The sequence below is a fragment of the Otolemur garnettii genome, unplaced genomic scaffold (assembly GCF_000181295.1).
Source record: "Otolemur garnettii isolate 467f Iridium unplaced genomic scaffold, OtoGar3 scaffold00298, whole genome shotgun sequence".
NCBI lineage: Eukaryota > Metazoa > Chordata > Mammalia > Primates > Galagidae > Otolemur > Otolemur garnettii.
In genome coordinates this window covers 127143-132860 of record NW_003852693.1, presented here as the reverse complement: position 1 = coordinate 132860, position 5718 = coordinate 127143, and the positions used below count along the sequence as shown (strand labels likewise).

General features: G+C 40.3%; 1 pseudogene; it reads left to right on the top strand.

Annotated features, from left to right (window-relative positions):
• Positions 1 to 3501: 3501 nt before the first annotated feature.
• On the top strand, positions 3502 to 5415 carry LOC100960347 (annotated as a pseudogene).
• Positions 5416 to 5718: the final 303 nt, after the last annotated feature.

The following is a 5718-nucleotide window of genomic DNA, read 5'->3' as shown; positions in this document are numbered from 1 at the left end:
ACTTTCTTCTAGTATTTTTATGGTTTCATGTCTTAAGTTTAAATCTTTAATCCAGTGAGAGTCTAACTTAGTTAATGGTGAAAGGTTTGGGTCCAGTTTCAGTCTTCTACAGGTTGCCAGCCTGTTCGCCCAGCACCATTTGTTAAATAGGGAATCTTTTCCCCACTCAATGTTTTTATTTGGCTTGTCAAAGGTCAGGTACCGGTAAGTAGCTGGATTCATCCCTTGGTTCTCTATTCTGTTCCATACATCTACCTCTCTATCTTTGTGCCAGTACCATGCTGTTTTGATCACTATGGATTTATAGTATAATCAGAGGTCTGGTAGCGTGATTCCTCCTGCTTTGTTTTTATTCCTGAGTAATGTCTTGGCTATTCGAGGTTTTTTTTTGATGTGTTGCTGGATTCTTTTCGTTAGGATGTTGTTGAATATCTTCGCATCACTATTCATTAGTGATATTGGTCTATAATTTTCTTTTCTTGTAGGGTCTTTTCCTGGAAAATAACACTTTCTATATTTTAAAGTCACTTCCAATAGATTTTTGGAATACTAATTTTTTTTATTAGATCATAGCTGTGTACATTGATACTGTCATGGGGTACAGTGTGTTATTTTTATATACAATTTGAAATATTCTTATCAAACTTGTTAACATAGCTTTCTTGTCACTTTCTTAGTTATTGTGTTAAGACATTTATATTCTTCATTTAGAAAGATTCACATGTACCCTTAAAAGATAAACCATAGACATGATCTTACCAATCACCCTTCCTCCACCCATCCTCTCCCTCCCTTCCCCTCCCTCTCCCCTTCCCCCATATTCTTGGGCTATAATTTGGTTATAGCTTTAAGCCATAAATTAGTTTCATAGTAGGGCTGAGTACATTGGAGTACATTTCTTCCATTCTTCAGATACTTTGTTAAGAAGAATATTTCCCAGCTCCATCCATGTAAACATGAAGGAGGCAAAGTCTCCCTTCTTATTTAGGGCTGCATAGTATTCCATGATTTACATATACCAGTATTTATCGATCCATTCATGAGTTGATGGGCACTTGGGCTTCTTCCATTACCTAGCAATTATGAATTAGGCTGCAATAAACATTCTGGTACAAATATCTTTGTTGTAGTGTGATTTTTGGTCTTCTGGATATATACCTAGTAAAGGAATTATAGGATCAAATGGCAAGTCTATTTTTAGTTCTCTAAGTGTTCTCCAGATGTCTTTCCAAAAGGAACATATTAGTTTGCAATCCCACCAACAGTGTAGAAGTGTTCCTTTTTCTCCACAACAACACCAGCATCTGTGATTTTGTGATATGGGCTAATCTTACTGGTGTTAGGTGATATCTCAAAGTAGTTTTAATTTGCATTTCAATGATGATTAAGGATCATGAGCATTTTTTCATATACCTGTAGGCCATGCGCCTGTCTTCTTCAGAGAATTTTCTCTTCAACTCCCTTGCCCACTCTGAGATGGCATCACTTGTTCTCTTCTTGCTAATACATTTGAGTTCTCTGTGGATTCTGGTTATTAAACCTTTGTCAGAAATATAACCAGCAAACATCTTCTCCCATTCTGAGGGCTTCCTGCTTGCTTTACTTACTGTGTTCTTGGCTGTGAAGAAGCTTTTTAGTTTGATGAGGTCCCAGTAGTGTATTTTTGATGTTGCTTCAATTGACTGGGGGGAGGGGTCTTCCTCATAAAATTTTAGCCCAGGCCTATTTCTTCCAGTGTTTTCTCTACACTTTCTTCTAGTATTTTTATAGTTTCACTCTACTGGACCTCAGACTATACTATTAATCCATGCTGATCAAAACAGCATGGTACTGGCACAAAAACAGAGAGGTAGATGTATGGAACAGAAGAGAGAACCAAGAGATGAACCCAGCTACTTACCCTTATATGATCTTTGACAAGCCAATTAAGAACATCAAGTGGGTAAAAAATTCCCTATTTAACAAATGGTGCTGGGCAAACTGGCTGGCGACCTGCAGAAGACTGAAACTGGATCTAAACCTTTCACCACTAACTAAGATAGACTCTTACTAGATTAAAGATTTAAACTTAAGACTCGAAACTATAAAAATACTGGAAGACTAAATTTTATTCCTGAAATAATCCCATGTTAAAAATGAAAATGGCTTAGTGTCTGTTGGTCAGTGGTTAGGGCACCAACCACATACACCTAGGCTGGTGGGTTTGAACCCCGCCTGGGCCTGCTAAACAACAATGACAATTGCAAAAATAAAAAAAAAAATAGGCATTGTGGAGGTCATCTGTAGCCCCAGTTACTTGTGAGGCTGAGGCAAGAGAATTGCTTAAGCCCAAGAGTTTGAGGTTGCTGTGGGCTGTGATGTCACAATACTCTACTGAGGGAAACATACTGAGACTCTGTCTTAAAAAAAATGAAAATTAAACATCATCATCTGGCTTTGTGCTTGTAGCTCAACTGCTAGAGAGCCAGCCACACACACCAGAGTTGGCAGATCTGAATTCAGCCTGGGCCTGCCAAACAACAATCACAACTACAACCAAAAAATAGCCAGGCATTGTGGCAGGTGCCTGTAGTCCCAGCTACTTTGGTGGCTGAGGCAAGAGAATCACTTATGTCCAAGAGTTTGAGGTTGCTGTGAGCTGTGACACCACAGCACTCTATCCAGGGCACATAGTGAGACTCAGTCTCAAAAAAAAAAAAATAAATGAATAAAAATAAAATTAAATATCATCAAATTCTATAGGATACACAAAAGCTGCAGTTAACTCATGCAGTGCTTTTTATGTGTAGTGGGGGTATATTATACTTCATGTGATATATTGATTTAATTGTGTTTTTTGTTAAACTTAATAAAAAATTGGTTGACCTGCATTTTAAAAATCCATTAAAATTAAGTGTTTTCTAGAATCAGAAGCAAGATTTCCAAATGAAATAACCATGTAAACTAAAAATATCACATGTGACTAATGAACAAAAGTAATTCAACAAAGTCTCCTAATGATAACTTTCAAAAACACTAATACATAAGAAGTTGCATGAGAATTCTACACCTGCTCCCTACTTTCATTTTCTTTTACAGACTGCTAAATACATCCAACTCTGCAACTGACATAAAATACTTGGGAGAATTTCCATAAAACTCCACAGAGCCCTTGGGCTATTCTGAGGCATTGTTTACATATCATCTCAGGCATACATTGCTGCATTAAGTGGGAGCAGCCTCAGGAGCAACCACCATTTTGTGCAGTCTTTAGGAAGAAAGGAGACACCTAAACTGCGACACTGCTGTGTTTGAGCGTAGCCAAACCTACTCCCTGTTTTTATAACTCCTTTCTCTGGATTTTTCTCTGTTCTCTGATTAGAGAGGAGGCGACTGTGGCCTTTGCGTCTGGACGCAGCACATCTGAGAGAGAGAGAGAGCGCTGCATTTACTCCCACCCAAGTAGTGGAGGTTCCTCTGCCATAGGTTGTTACCAGACTGAAGGCCATGGCTCTCAGATCTCTATCATTTGGGACCATGCGCAGAGGCGGCTTTGGGGACCTGAACCAAGATGGTGATCGAGGAGGCTTTTGGAGCAAGAGGTGGTGGTGGCGGCCTTACCCCCACAAAATTTGGTAATCCTAGGGAGCATTTACATAAAAATAAATGAGATTTGAGTGGGATCCCCACGTGTTTCAGAAGAATTTTTATGTGGAACATACAGAAGTGGCAAGGCTGACTCCATATGAGGTTGACGAGCTACACAGAAAGAAAGAGATAACAGAGGTGGAGATGTTAGTCCTAAATCAGTGTTCTCCTAATTCCCACAATAAACAGATGTGTTGATGTGTCAGCACTTTACAAACACAATTCCAATTCCATGTCAGGGATTTCCATTGGCTCTTAGTGGCCAGAAAATGTTAGGCATTGCTCAGAATGGCTCTGGGAAATCATTGGCATATTTGCTGCCTGCAGTTGTGCATATTAACCCCCAGCCATACTTGGAAAGGGGAGATAGCCTAATTTGTCTAGTTCTGGCTCCAACCAGAGATGTTGGCCACCAAGTACAGCAGGTGGTTGATAACTATAGAAAATCTTCTAGATTGACGAGTACTTGAATTTATGGAGGTGCCCCTAAAGGTCCCCAGATTCGAAATTTAGAGAGAGGTGTTGAGATCTGCATATATACTCTTGGACGCCTGATAGATTTCCTGCAGTCAAGAAAGACAATCTTCACCGATGTACTTACGTTGTACTGGATGAGGCTGATAGAATGCTTGATATGGGCTTTGAACCCCAGATCCCTAAAGTTGTTGACCAAATCAAGACAGATAGTCAGACATTGATGTGGAGTGCAACCTGGCCAAAATAAGTAAGACAGCTTGTGGACGATTTCCTTCCTGATTACACCCAGATCAACGTAGGCAATCTGGAGTTGAGTGCCAAACACAACATCCTCCAGATTGTGGATATCTGCGTGGAAAGTGAAAAAGACCTCAAATTGATCCAACTTATAGAGGAAATAATGGCTGAAAATGGCAATAAGACAGTATTTCTGGAGACAAAGAGACACTATGATGAATGACCTGACTCGAAGGATGGGCAGAGATGTTTGGCCAGCCCTGTGTTCCCACAGAGACAAGAGTCAATCAGAAAGGAGTTGGTTACTTAATAAGTTCTGTTCTGGAAAGGCTCTGATCCTTGTTGCCACAGATGTACCTCTGGTGGGCTACATGTAGAAGATGTCAAGTTTATGATCAATGGTGACTATCCAATCAGCTCTAAGGATTATGTGCATCATATTGGCAGAACAGCCTCTAGCTCCAATACGGGCACTGCCTATACCTTCTGCATGGCAGAGAATCTCAAACAGGCTGGAGAGCTAATCAAAGTACTGGAAGAAGCTAATCAGCCTATCGATCCAAAACTAATGCAGCTAGTGGACTACAAAGGAAGCAGCAGAGGATGGGGAGGTCATTCACAACACCACACCACACTGGACCATTTCTTCAGCCAACAATTCTAATGGGATGTATGAAAATGAGTGTGACCAGAGGCTTCCAGGAGTTAAGGATGGTGGCTGGAGAAACTCCATAAGCTATTGGGATTGTGGTGAAATGGATAGAGCTAGATATGCTAATGGCAGTGGCTATGAAAGTCCAAATTCTAACTTTGGAGCAGAAGCAGGTCAATACACTGATGGTCAAGACACCTATGGGACAGCTGCTTATGGCACCAGTGGCTGTACAGCCCAAGAATATGGTGCTGGCACTTATGGAGCTAATAGCACCACTCAATTGGGAGAAGTTCACAGAGCTCTAGGCAGCAGTTTAGTGGGTAAGCAGGTCTGGGCAGCAGTAACAGCCACTGATGTTATATATGTTACTGAAAGAGATTAATTTTTTCCCCAACTTCTTTCATGTTGGGGATATTTGAGCCATTTTTCATCTTAAAAGAAAGCATAAGGTATTAGGCTCTTTTCTGTGAGCCAGTTTTTGTCCTGATTTATGGGGTGGGGGGAGGGCTGAATATTTTTGTGGCAGCACACAGCATCTGTACTTTAAAGTGTTCTTCTTATTGTGTTAGAAAACTGGGAGCAATATCCGTGCACATTTTCCATAATGCTTTCTGATATTTCTCAAGTTGGACCAGGGTTCCGCAGGCCTAGTGAGTTTTTTTTAAGATAGTTGTTTGCCATTGTCATTTTGGCTGATTGATTGCTAAATGGATTTGACACTT